The sequence below is a fragment of the Chelonoidis abingdonii genome, chromosome 17 (genome assembly GCF_003597395.2).
Source record: "Chelonoidis abingdonii isolate Lonesome George chromosome 17, CheloAbing_2.0, whole genome shotgun sequence".
Classification (NCBI taxonomy): Eukaryota; Metazoa; Chordata; order Testudines; family Testudinidae; genus Chelonoidis; species Chelonoidis abingdonii.
Window position 1 is genome coordinate 37,549,435 of NC_133785.1, and position 14,313 is coordinate 37,563,747.

Consider the following 14,313-nt stretch of genomic DNA (forward strand, 5'->3'; position numbering starts at 1 on the left):
TAACAACAGGCTAGGACACCAGTCTTTACATCCTTCATGGCTAATTGCATTTAATGAACTTAGACCACATGAATTCTATCAGTTCCCTTTTACATGTATAGTCAGCTTCACAACCTCCTAGGGAATGGGGGGGGGGTAGTTCCACAAGTTGACTGGCGCTGGTGACAACTTCCTTTTATTTGTTTAAACCGTGCTACGTATTATCTTTTAGGTGGCCCCTAGGTTCTTAGTATATGGAGAGAAGCGTAGACCACATAATCTGATGAACACAGGCAGGGGACACCAGTCTTACCTTCATGGCTAATTGCATTTAATGAACTTAGACCAGCATGATTCTCATCGAGTTCCCTTTTACATTGTTAAGTCAGTTCACACCCCTAGGGAATGGGGGGGGGGCGGGGGTAGTTCCACAATTGACTGTGGCGCTGTGTGACAACTTCTTTTATTTGTTTAAACTGTACGTATTATCTTTTTGGTGGCCCCTAGTTTGTATTTGGGAATAGAAATAACTTTCCTATACTTTCCTCCACACACTCATATTTTTATATACCTCTATCATACCCCCTTAGTCTCCTTTTTTCCAAGCTGAAGAGGCCAAGCCTCTTTAATCTTTCCTCGTATGGGACACCTCTCCAAACCTAATCATTTTAGTTGTCTTTTTCTGAACCTTTCTAGTGCTAGAATATCTTTTTTGAGGTGAGGAGACCACAAATCTGTACACAGCATTTGAGATGTGGGCGTACCATGATTTTAAGGGCATAAGATATTCTTGTCTTATTCCTATCCCTTTTTTAATGATCCTAACATACCTGTCGCTTTTTTTGACCGCCTCTGCACACTGCGTGGACATTTTCAGAGAACTACCACAATGGACGCAAGATTTTTCCTGATGTTGTAGCCTAACGTTAGCCCCATCATATTGTATGTAATAGTTGGGGTTATTTTTCCCAAATGTCCAATTACTTTACATGTCCCCATTATTTCAATTTGCCATTTTGTTGCCCAATCACTTAGTTTTGTGAAATCTTTTGAATTGCTCACAATCTGCTTTGGTCTTAACTATCTTGAGTAGTTTAGTTCATCTGCAAACTTTGCCACCCTCATCATTTACTTTTTCTCACATCATTATGAAGTAAAACTGAATAGGACTGGTCCTAGGAACTGACCCCTGGGGAACGCACCACAGACCCTTCCATTCTGAAGAATTTTACCATTAATTCTACTTATGTTCCCTGTCTTTTACCAGTTCATCAGTCCATGAATAGGACTCTCCCTTTATGCCATGACAGCTTATTTAGTAAGTAGTCTTGGTGAGGGACCGTTGTCAAAGCTTTCTGGAATCTAAGTACAGTACGTCTGGCAAGATCCTGTGCGACTTATAGACTAACAGACGTTTTGGAGCATGACCTTTTTGGGTGAATACCCACTTCGTCAGCACGACATCTTTTGAAATTAGTCTATGAGATGTTCCACAGGACTCTTTGCTGCTTTTACAGACCCGACTAAACAGCTACACCTTTGACTCCTTCAAAGAACTCTAATAGATTAGTAAGACATGATTTCCTCTTATAGAAACCATGTTGACTTTGCTCAACAGCTTATGTTTTCTATGTGTCTGACAATTTTATTCTTAAACTATTGTTTCGACTATTTGCCCGGTACCCCGACGTTAGACTTACCAGTCTGTAATTGCCGGGTCACCTCTAGAGCCCTTTTTAAAAATATTGGCGTTACCATTAGCTAACTTCCACACCTGGTACATAGAAGCAATTTAACAGGACTGGTTAAACTCTAGTTAATAGTTCCGCAACTCACAATGAAGTTCTTTCAGATTCTTGGGTGAGCCATCTGGTCCGGTGACTTGTTAATGTTGAGTTTTATCAATTAATTCCCAAAAACCTCTTCTGTGACACTGCATCTGTGACAGTTCCTGCAAATTTGCACCTACAGCCGGCTCAGGTTGGGAATGCTTCCCTAACATCCTCAACCGTAGAAGACTGAAGCAAAGAATCTCATCTAGTTTCTCCGGAATGACTTTATCGTACTTTAAAGCGCTCCTTTTGTATTTTATCGTCAAGGGGCCCCACTGGTTGTGTAGCCAGGCTTCTGCTTCGAGTACTTAAAAAACATTTTGTTATTACCTTTGAGTTTTGGCTAGCGTTCTTCAAACTCCTCTTTGCGTTTCTATTAACTGTTGCACGAAGCTGGCAGTGTTTATGCTCCTTTCTTTTTGCCTCAATAAGGATTTGATTTCTACTTTTTTTTAAAAAGGAGTCTCGTTATCTCTCACTGCTTTTCTTACATGATTGTTAAGCCATGGTGGCTCTTTTTCAGTTGCCTTACTGTGTTTCTAATTTGGGTAACATTGAAGTTGGGCCTCTATTATGGTGCTTTAAAAGAGGCACTAAGAGAAGTCTGTGTCCGATCCACATGCTCCTCTGCAGCAGTCGGCTTTCCCCATCTCCTAGTTTAAAAACTGCTCTACAACCTTTTTAATGTTTAGTGCCAGCAGCCTGGTTCCACTTTGGTTTAGGTGGAGCCCATCTCTCCTGTATAGGCTACCCTATTCCAAAAGTTTCCCCAGTTTCTAATGAACGCAAACCCCTCCTCTCTACACCATCGTCTCATCCACGCATTGAGACTCTGAAGCTCTGCCTGCCTACCTCCTACCCTGGTCTCCCTGAAGCCCATTGGTTCAGCGGGGAAGAAGGTGATGGGGTTACCAGGGCTACGCTCGCCTCCTTCTTCTGCAATGCAGCAGGTGGCCATGTGGGGAGCTGCTAAGCAGCCACTACAAGGAACGGACCACAGCTGCACGGAGGACTCCTAGCTCCCCTGGCATTGAAGGGGGAGCAGTGGAAGGCACCTGGGGAGACCGCGTTCCCTATAAAGAGGCAGATTCAAACGCTGGCAAGGATGCACACTTTTAATGGATAACCAAATAGACACTTTCTCCTTAAGACAGTCACCCTTGAAAGCCACAACAGGTCCACTGGTCCACATTTACACTGGTGGAAACTGAGAGCATCATCTGGCTGAAAGGACTGTGCAAACCCTGCAGTTTGAAGGGCTGGCAATGCCCTCTGCTATTGCAAGGTCTTTCTGGCTTGGCCACTGAGGACAGTCATTCACCGAGTAGCATGCTTTCGCAGTGTTCCCTGCCCCTACTGGCCTCAGGTGTAAAAGCTGGGGGGTTAGCCTTGAACATGCCACTCTTATGCTGTGTATTCATGGCACCATCAGGGCAGCCCCAAGTGAGCTATACTATCAGATGAAATCGATGGTGTATCAGTGAGCTTGTGTTTAATCTGTAAGATATTGGATTTCTATAATGTTTGCAGAGCACATTAAAAGATCATCATCATCATGTCTTTTCAAGACAGCCATAATTATTCAGGCTGTCATATTATTTCACCAGTGCTTTTGAAAAACTACTTAATGTTAGAAAAACCTTGCTAAAAACAATGTTTTGGTTGAGGGAGTAATCTTCGTATCAGTACACAGCCATACCTGCTCTTATCTACACTACCAATTCCCTGCTGATTGAGCGGATTCATTAACACCACAATCTCTGGAGACAGAAATGAAGTCTCATTCTTCGTATCACTGGTGCCTTGCTGTTTGCTTTTGCTTCACAGTGCGCACACAAGTAATTAACTTACTATGCTCCACTAGCTTCTGACACATTACTTGGCATAGAAAAATTCACCAGCAGGTAGTTAAGCATGCAACACACTTTCAGTCAAATGAACTTCATAACAAAATGCTACTTAGGAAAAGTGCAGCTCTTTCTGATACAATGTGGAGGGATTTGTTAACATGCGCCACACTGAGTGTGCCAATAGGAACTGCTTGGTGGAATAAAGTAACCTTTATTATTAATTTTGCTCAAAATGCAATAACTTAGTTCGGGGAGGGGGGAAATGGGCAAAGAGTGAAAAAGACATCACTGAAAGGATGAAAACATAGGAATCAGACTTGAGTTGCACATACAAAGATGTGACATAAGGACAGACACAAGAGCTACAGAACAGAGAAGAAAAAGGACGAACAGCAAGGCAGACAAGAAAGGGCCTCACTTGAATGCAGAATTGTTGATTTTATTAGTGTCGAGAGAGACAAAGAACAGGACAAAACACTTTCTATTTAAATGAGGGGTAATTTGATATTTTAAACTCAAGAGTGCAGTACAATGTCTTTTGATGATACTAAGATTTCTTTACCAAAAAAAAATGTACTAAGACCCAGATCCTATAAACACTAATGCACCTGAAGTATGTGCATAATGCCACTGAAGTCAAGAAGACTACTCACTTGAGTAAAGGGACATTATGTGCTTATCTGTTTGTAGGATCAGAGCCTACGGCCTGGGCTGCAGATGGATGAACTCACGTGACTGCACAGAGACCCATTTCAGCCAATGAGTTCTTCATGGGCTTTGGAGTCTGCTGACATGCTCTCCATCACAGGTTGGCAAGACCATAAGGCGAAATTCTGACCCCACTAAAGTCAATGACAAAACTCCCATTGGCTTCAATGAGGCCAGAACTTCACCCTAAGGATACAAAGGTTATGGGAAGACTCATAAATCTCCATTCTGACCAGGGCATGTACCAAACTGGCACTTTAAACTTTTTAATCATTAGGAAATACAGCAGATTGCACCAGCCTGCTAAAAGGTCTGCTCTAGGAATTATTTGGGGGAAATTCTCTGGCCTGTGTTCTACAGGAGGTCACACTAGATGGTCACAATGGCCCCATCTGGCCTTTGAATCTATGAACCTGGTATAAGAGACACATGTCTAGCGGTGTGGACATTACACACGAAAGAATGGTCCAGTTATTTACTTCACATCACCCTTCCCTTTATTTTTTAAATTCTTGTTGGGGCAGGAACACACACTATTTCAAAATATTAGACTAAAAGCAGAAACTTGGCCAACAACATAAAGGCCTGTTCACAACATTAATATTACTGGCCACAAGTTCACCTTTTCAAGACAAAACTCTTGCTGAATTCTATCTTGAAAGGCTACGTGGTCCTGATGACCTACAATAACGAAAGCGACAGTCTCTACAAAGTAACTATTCCTCCTAAACAAAAAATTGCTTTGAATTCATGGAAATTCAGACTTTTTGTCCTCTTCTCCCACCCCCACCTCCCTTTGCCTGAGTCTGGCACATCTAGCATAGAGGTTGCTCAACTCTGTCCAGAAGTGTTTTATGTTTTCTTTCCTTATCTCAAAATACATTTGACTTTTCTCTTTCTGACAACACTTAGCTGGATTTAAAAGACTGTGAGTCCACCGATTCTCTTACAACAGGCATCCCATCTCGATCTGAAAATATCAGGAGAATCCACAATTTCCCTTGGTAGTTTGTTCCAATAATTAATCACCTTCGCTGTTAAAATGCTGTGCCCTCTATCTAATTGGAATTTGTCTTGCTTCAGCTTCCAGGCATTGGTTTTTGTTGTGCTTTTCTCAGCTATATTAAAGAGCCCTTTAATACCCAGAATTTTCTCCCTGTGAAGCTACAATTCACTCGATGTTGAACTGCCCACTGGGTGCAAAGGTAGGGGACATCTTGAGACTTCTAGACAGACTTATGTGCAGCACTGGGGAGAAGCCAGTGGTTGTGGTACATGTAGGTACCAGTTACACAGGGAAAGGTAGGAGAGGGGTCCTGAAGGCCAAAAATTAGGCTTCAAGGTAAGAGATTGAAGTCCAGGTCCTCCATGGTAGCATATTCTGAAATGTTTCTGGTTCCAAACGCAGGGCCAGATAGACAGACAGAACTGCAGGGTCTCAATGTGTGGATGAGACAATGGTGTTTGGAAGAGGGATTTAGGTTTATGAGGAACTGGGGAACCTTTTGGGAAAGGAGGAGCGTAAACAGGAAGGATGGCCTCCACCTGAACGAAAATGGAACTAGCTCAGGGTGTTGTCCAGAGTCCTCCCTGACAGACAGATCCTTTCTGGAGCTTAGTCAGGAGTGCACTGGGCTGAAGATTGCCGTCCTTTCCAGACAGAGATCAAGGGAGGTCCTCTGCTGCACTGAGTCCTTACACAGCCAGGCTGAATAAGGACACACTACTCCATTCCCAGAGCCAAGAAGAAAGTATTTTCTCCCAAAAGGCTGTGGTGGCCCCCACTTCTCCTACAGAGGCCACACAAGGGGTTATGCCAGCTATGCAGGGAAATAAAACTATCATGTTTAAAACAGAGCAGTGGAGTAGGTGAGGCAGGGACATTCATCCCCCTACTCCCTCAAGCTGCCCTGCATCTCCCCCCGTTCACAGGGTTCCTAGATTATCTTAACTCTCTGTCCAAGTTGGCCTCTGTCCCAGGTTGGGGAGAGCTGGGTGCTGAGGGCCAACAGCCACTCAGTTATTTTAAGTTTTAAAAGTACATCCATGACACTGTTTATGGGCGCACATACCAAGAGAAATAACTAAAACACCATGTCATTGTTAACAGCTGTTGTGATTATATTGCCAGTCTCACAATATTTAAAGTTTTTATTAAAACCCCAGTGGCTGGAATCAAGAGACTGTATGACAAATATCTCATGTATGCTGTATGACAATTCATTCATGAGAAGGAATCACACTTTTAAAGATAAGTTTCCAGGACTCATGGTTGCACAAACAAGCTTGAAAAATATGAATGGAGAATGGCTCAAGCTAAAAGGCAAACAAAAAACGCCCCTCAAATTTTTATTTACAAATGTCTTGATGGCGGGGGGAGCCCTGACTCATGATTTTTGAACAGCTGGGGTTGGCAATACTGCAATGTCCCTAACTATAGACAAATGTCAAACAGATGCTAGTGCCAGGAACAAACAAAAACAAAACCTCAAGACATTCCCCACAACCAAAGACCTGAACAAATGCAAGGGACTCGCACCAGGCCTCGAAGGCAAGCCACCACCTGTTGCTCAGAAGGGCTGCAGCTATTTTCTATGGGATCTTATTATCCTAGAAGGCACTACAGTAGATTGGTTTTTACTCCATGCTCTGTTTATTCCAAGTGTTAACCCAAATACATTACACAGTCTAGACTAGGGGAGGGACATTTTCTAAAATACAATTCATTAAGAACAGCCGTACTGGGTCAGACCAAAGGTCCATCTACCCCAGTATCCCGTCCTCCGACAGTGGCCAATGCCAGGTGCCCCAGAGGGAATGAACAGAATAGGTGATCATCAAGTGATCCATCCCCTGTTGCCCATTTCCACCTTCTGGCAAATAGAGGCTAGGGACACCATCCCTGCCCATCCTGGCTAACAGCCATTGATGGACCTAGCCTCCATTAATTTAGCTAATTATTTTTTTAACCCTGTTACAGTCTTGGCCTTCAAAAATCCTCTGGCAAGGAGTTCCACAGGTTGACTGTGCGTTGTGTGAAGAATATTTCCTTTTGTTTGGATCTTTTATTTGGATCTTATTCACACCTTTTTAGATCTATAAAAATATATATATATATATATATATACATATACACACACACACACACACACACACACACACACAACATGCTATCGCTGCCATGAAGCCAAAACAAATGCATGGTCACACAAATGAGGCTTGGTGCTCAATTTGAAGTCATGTGTTAACATCAGATCCTTCCCACTAAAGTTAAGATGTTTGGGTTTTGTTTTTTTTTTTTAATATTGATGAGTTTCATTGTTTGGATTGTATTTCATTATGCCATTTTAAAAAATCGTGTTGTAAAAAGATTTTCAACAGGTATATGATAGACACTGGAAAAAGAACTCCCCACATAACAGGTAAATCAGTCTCCCCATTCCCATCAGTTTTTCACGGTAGTGGGGAAAAAAAGAAAAAAACAAATTGTGTTCATTCTAAAGTAAATTTGGATTTAACTGTTTATATTCAGAATATGCTAAAGCAGAAAAACCTAGCAAATCAGTAAGCAGATGTTTATTAAATTAGTAGTTACTAAGACAGATCTTATAGATCCGCTTTACTTATATCTGGCCTCCAGAGTTTACCTTACAGTTTCAGTTTATTCCTAGATTAACTGGCACAGGAAAAAACCAACAACCCTCTATTATGTTATGCACACCATGTAGTGTAATATTCATGGTATGATGGCTTGTAAACTGAGCAATGCATCAGGCTAGCAGAGATTCCAGTTTCACTCACTCAAAGGAGCCTCCACAAATATTCAAGAGAAAAACTTTTATTATAGGCTTTGCGTAGAAACACACGGCACTTCCACATCAGAGCACTGCCATGCATATGGCTTTACTTTTGTTACGGTTGTGAGAGAACATCAGTTCACTGTAGATTTGTTTTCAGGTTCAGAGATCACATGTTTTAGTGGACGCTTCTTTTTCTAGGCCCCAATTCAGCAAAAGCACTTAAGTACATACTTAACTTTAAGCATCAAGTAACTGGGATGAGACACATGCCTGAAGTTGACGGAGGTTATTTGCTGAATTGGCACAGGTTTATTCAGACGCTTACAGCTGAGCATATTTTTAAGGGCTTTGCTCAGTCTGGACCATAATGTCAGATGGGGAGTTTAGCACGGCACATACAAATTCAGCTCTAAAGTGCTGACATTTTAATGGGGGAAATAAAAGTGCTGACAGGGGTCCATTCTAATTTCTTGCATACCCAATACCTTGATTTACCACTGACTACAAACACAAAAATGATGGTTATGTACTGACCCTGGAATTCTGCCAGAAAGGGGTTAAAAGAAGAGAGTGTGTGGTTAAATTCCCACTCACCAGAGCTCATAGGCCTTTTCAGTTTAGGTGATTTAGTAGCTTAAACTGTTGAAGGGAGTGAACAGAATGTTAAGTAAAACCCATTATAGGCTCTTCCCCTCTCAGTTCACATCCCTGCCATATGGAGCTGAGCTTCCACATTGGGCCTAGAGGCAGTGATGTTGGGGGATGCTTCTGTGTAGACTTACCCCTCCTACTTTTAGTATTATCAATCCTTATAGCATTGTCAATCCTGAGTGCTCAAAAATAAGAAATCTCGCTCTCCAAAATCACGAGATTTGATTTTTTTTAAATGTGATACATCATTTTGGGGCCTTTAAACAAGACTTTTGGTTCATGAGTCTTGAGGGTATGTGTTGATCACATTTTCATACACTTACTATAGCCACAGAGCTATTTTTTTTTTAAACATGAAATCTGATGAATTTTTATTTTACCACAGGATTCCAGCACTTGGGACTTAAGGAAAAAACACAAAATATTGAGAGACTTGCAATAAAATTGTAAGAATTGACAACACTGCCTGTAGCCCTCTGGGCCTTCTCAATTTTCATTGGCTCCTTCGTGCATTGTATAGTGCAACGCACGTTATGCTCCTCATCAATTTAATATTAGCTACAATCTTTAGAAGTTTCAATAAACAGTGCTTTAATTCATTAGAAAAAGTGCTCCAAACAAGGCTGCCAAACATAACTTTCAGAAAAGCTGTCTCTCTACATTTGTCGGATAACAATGTAAAGTATGAAATTCACACTTAATGCACATTTGCTTTTGGAGTAGAGCCTTAGTTAAATAGCATAAGTCCCATTGTTTCAGCTGAAAGCCCTTATCACGGGCCTTCAGGTAAAGCAATTAGATACTCTGAAGCTGGCTGCCAAAGCAAAATTAAAATGGGTATAAAATGTAAAATAGAAACTCTTTTTTTCACAAAAAGATGCACCTGAAAAAATCCCAAAATTGCCTTAAAGAGAAAAGGATTAAGCTCTTTTGGCCATTAGTTGTAAAATGTGTAATGAATTTAGACACTTCTTTTCTGATGGAAGAAATCTATTTAATGAGATAAGACCTATTAAGAGAGCAGAATAAACTATAATGTAGAAAACTGTTCATTAGATGATGCTTAATTGCTCTTGCAGTTGGCAAAGAAGCAGTAATTACTACACCAAAAAGATCTATATTTAGAGAGATTATGTTTTTGTGCACTGCATAAAAATAATACACGATATCAAATAAAAATTTAGCCTCACATATAAGATATCATCCACCTGGAACTGAACATATAAAAGTGCGAAGTATGGCGTAGGAAGACATTGATCACAATGAAGAATTTCATTGCAGACATTTCTGAAACTAGACTTCAATACGTTTAAAGTAATTTATCCACTGTGGTCTCACTGTTTGCCTTTTTTGCTTATAAATGTTTACCACGCATTATCTTCATAAAATAATTATTATTACATGGTCTCCCTTAGGTTTATGGTCAATAGCTAGCTGAAATCAACGATGCTAAAACAAGCTCTTGCAGTATCATGCAAGAAGGTTTTGGGGAAACATGTATATTGGGAGCCTCATCCTCTAATACGTCATGGCTGTTTGACACTGTATCAGCCAATGACCTTGCAATCAATAGCACGAACCCAACACCATGATTCGGATCTGGCAAAACCAAGGAGAGAAAAGCATTAACTTCACAGACCTACAAAACCACATTGGCAGAGAGGTCAAGTGCAGAAACTGAAATAACTTTTAGCTAAGTGTTTATTTAAATGACCTGGATTTCAAGTGGACGATGCCCCTTTAAGTGATGTATAGTCTGTCTGTTTTCCAGAGCCTGCACTGGTTCATCATTTGTTTCCAATAGCAATTCCAGCTGTTGACTAGGATTCTGAAAGCCCCATAAAGCTCAGATCCAAGTTCTTTTCTATCTAGGCACCCTGAGTGACATCCGCCCCAGTGCAGAACACTGCATCAAGGAAGATTTTAGCAACACAGAGGGTCTTTCGTGAATACTTCACAGGGGGCCATATTCACGTCCATGCAAACGGATCAGGAAAAACTCCTAGAGGACACTTGTGGTAGGGCTTTGTGAACACAGACACATACAATCTAGATCCATTTCTGTCTCTATAACAAAACCCAAACTTGCTGACCTTGCAGACATGGCTCAACCTTTAATACAGACTTTTGTCCTGAGTGGAAAAGCTGGTGGAATAACAGTGTGTGGTTTTTGGCAGTTACAGAAGGCCGGTTATTTCAAACATTTGTCCAAATGTTCTTTGATAACTCATATTGCACAATCCACCTGAGTTTGTTTTTTAAAAAAACAAAAAAATCAAAACACTGTGGACATATTTTTATCAATAAAAAAAATATAAATGAAATTAAATGTTTAAAACATGGAACTTTAGAGTTTTATTTTGTGAAAATGTATAAATATTGAGCAGTATAACCACATCAGTAACGTTTATAATATAGATTTGCAAATCCTGCAATAAAAATTAAAGCTCTGATGGTTAGATGTATGAATTTTAATCCCTGGGATATCATTCTATCATAATTCCTAGTCCCATTCTACTGCTAAGGTAAATTTAAGTGGAGGATATTCTAAAAGAATGGGTAACTGGAGTGTAATTTGAGATTCCATTGCAACTGAACAGGATGGTATTCTTAATAAATGTGTTATATTCAGCATCCAAACCTGCATATAAGAAAGTTCCAGAGGAAAACTGATTCAACATTTATTTTACTTAAAATGTCGTACTGTATGCGTAAGTCACACTGATCTTTTTGTATTTATAAAGTTGTTTTTAAACCCAAATTTCCATTAATGACATAGCATATCAAATATTATTCCAAATTTAAATACAATTTGTTTATTGCTGTAGTCATTAGCTAATGGTTTTACCTTCCTTTGGGACAACGATAAACATTAAAATTCAATTTATTTAACATTTACTTCTCATAAGGAAGGGGGAGGGGCAAATGTTCCTGGCAACAATAAAGCACTCTTGAGGTCACAAATCAGATGAGAATTACATATAACATATTCTCTTCTCAAGGCTAATGATGTGTGAGAGTATCTACATCTCTACATATCCAAAACACATGGAGTACTTTATATGCCATATGGGCCCAGTTCTGCAACACCTACTCATGTGAGTTTCTCTGTCGCCTTGAATTCTGGGGAGCAATTTACATGAGCAAGGGTTGCAGGGCATATATCTTTATGAGACACAGATAGGCAACATTGTTATTGTAATCCATAAGAATTATATTTTATACACAAGAGCAGAGAGGGTGCATGTAACATTTCCTCAATCTATGATCGCCATAAAGTAGATTCTACTGGATACAAATCATGCTGCAGTGACCACAGTATGTAGCAGGTTGAGTCACTCAGTTACTGCTGAAGTCTCTAGTCTTCCCTCTGACATGTCTGTATTGTTTAATCAAACCTCTGATAAATGCATTCTTTTCACTTAAATTGATTTCTTTTCAAAGCTCTCCTTGCTATCTGATTTGTTAAATACTTGCGGACTCCACATCTTGCTGAGTGTAGCTCCCCTGTGTATTTATCCTCTCTACACTTTCCGCTGCAGGGCTATCAGATTTCACTGCAGATTATTTTTCAGTGGACAATTGCTAGAGTTTAGTTTAGTATTTATAAATGTATCGAATGAATTGCTTTTAATTATTCCAGTGGAGTCTACTTTTAGAGTGGCTATTTAGTTTGACAAATGGAGAAATATTACTGTGAAAAGCATTTCAAAAAATCCATACCCTGCCTGGCTTCTAGCTGAACAAATCAGAAATTTAATATACAGCATGTGCGTGCAATATGCATGAATACAGCAAACTCTCTCTCTCAACTGCATATAGGTAGCAGCATTTTCTAACATGCTTTGAACATCCTCCCCCATTTTGTGTTTTCACTTCAATATCTTCTCATTCTCTTTTAGACAAGGCTTAAAAAACCTGTTTGAACACTGGTCCACTACATTTATTCTGTTTGGTTTTGTTTTTTTAATTTCCAGTATTAAGAGCTGTTAACACAACTCTTGAATTATATGCAACTAGAGGATATGAGTGAAATCAGCATCATTCATATTTATCCCTGTCCCTGATAGCAAGGCTCCTTCAAGAATTGTTATGAAACTCGCAAGACATCTCCAATGAATACGCTGATGGGTTTTATTGTTAGTCTAATTCAAATGACTTTATGAGGAATAAAGTAACATGAAGGTGAAGAGGATCCTCTTTCAACAGACAAATCCAGGAGAGACAAGAATGGGAGGCAAAGAAGTTGATGTATGGAAGGCTGTCTCAAATTTTATACTGGAGCTATCATCTATGAAAATTACTACCTTTTAGTACATTTGGAATGATCACTATTCCCCTAAAATCTTTTCAAAGACTTACTAGGTTTTGCAGGTCAGAATTAAATGTCAGAAACGTCTGAATGTTGAGAGATGCTAGACATTTAGTGCAACTTTCTGATAACCATTCATTTTATTAGTAAAGGACTTCATGATACACCTACAAGACCAAAGAGGGAATACCTACTTTGATAACATACTATTCCCCAATATACAGCAATACACAGCAACCGAATCACAACTTCCTCGCAATCTTCTATAGAAACATGGGAGAAATTTTGATATTGTTGAGTAGAAATAGCAGCACTTTTGATAAACAATCTGACTTTCAGCAAGAGACCTTTGTGTAATGAGCAGCCTGTGTGTTATTCAGTTCACTCAGTTAATACCTACCAGCAAGAGAAGGAGACAGAATAAAGATTTCTGATCAAAAAGTGACACCGCAAAGATATCTGTAAAACTGTCCCTTCAGAGAAATTAGATAGAAACATCCTATTATAGTGACAAGGTTGAAATTTTACAAATGTTATAGTGCAGTCTCACTAAAATCAATATATATTGTGAAAACAATAGAGATTTTTTTTTTACAAAATTCAAAACAAAATTTGTTTTGTTCAATTTGAAATTAAAAAAATAAATTGTGAATTTTTTTGAAAAAAATTGTTTCATTTAAAAATTTTCAGGGAAATAAAATTGGACTTTTTGACCTACTTTACTATTAAAGCACCTAGTGCATCCCCCAGCACCTGATCAGGATTGTTCCATCCAGAGTTTTGTCTAATCCAGTTCTAAATGACTCAATTAGCCCCTAATCTGCAATGACTTATATATGGGTTTATCTTTACGAATCACAAGCAATTCCATTAAAATCTATAGGACTAATTCCATGTGTATCAAGTTAAGTTTTTGCAGGACTGGGGCTTTGGTGGAGTTTCCACTACTTGACTATGGAAGCTATTTCCAAGTTTAAGGCATGGGTCTTGCAATCTTAGCAGCCTTTTCAATTATTAAAGATTAGGGTTACTGTCCTGTTGTAAAAGCAGCAGAGAACCCTGTGGCACCTTATAGACTAACAGACGTTTTGGAGCGTGAGCTTTCGTGGGTGAATACCCACTTCGTCAGACGCAGGGGTATTCACCCACGAAAGCTCATGCTCCAAAACGTCTATTAGTCT

The 14,313-nt window shown here is 39.6% G+C and overlaps 1 protein-coding gene across 1 annotated transcript in view; it reads right to left on the reverse strand.

Moving 5' to 3' along the window:
• PTPRG (protein tyrosine phosphatase receptor type G) overlaps window positions 1-14,313 on the reverse strand; it is a 628,432-nt gene that overhangs the window by 318,554 nt on the left and 295,565 nt on the right. The window lies entirely within an intron of this gene.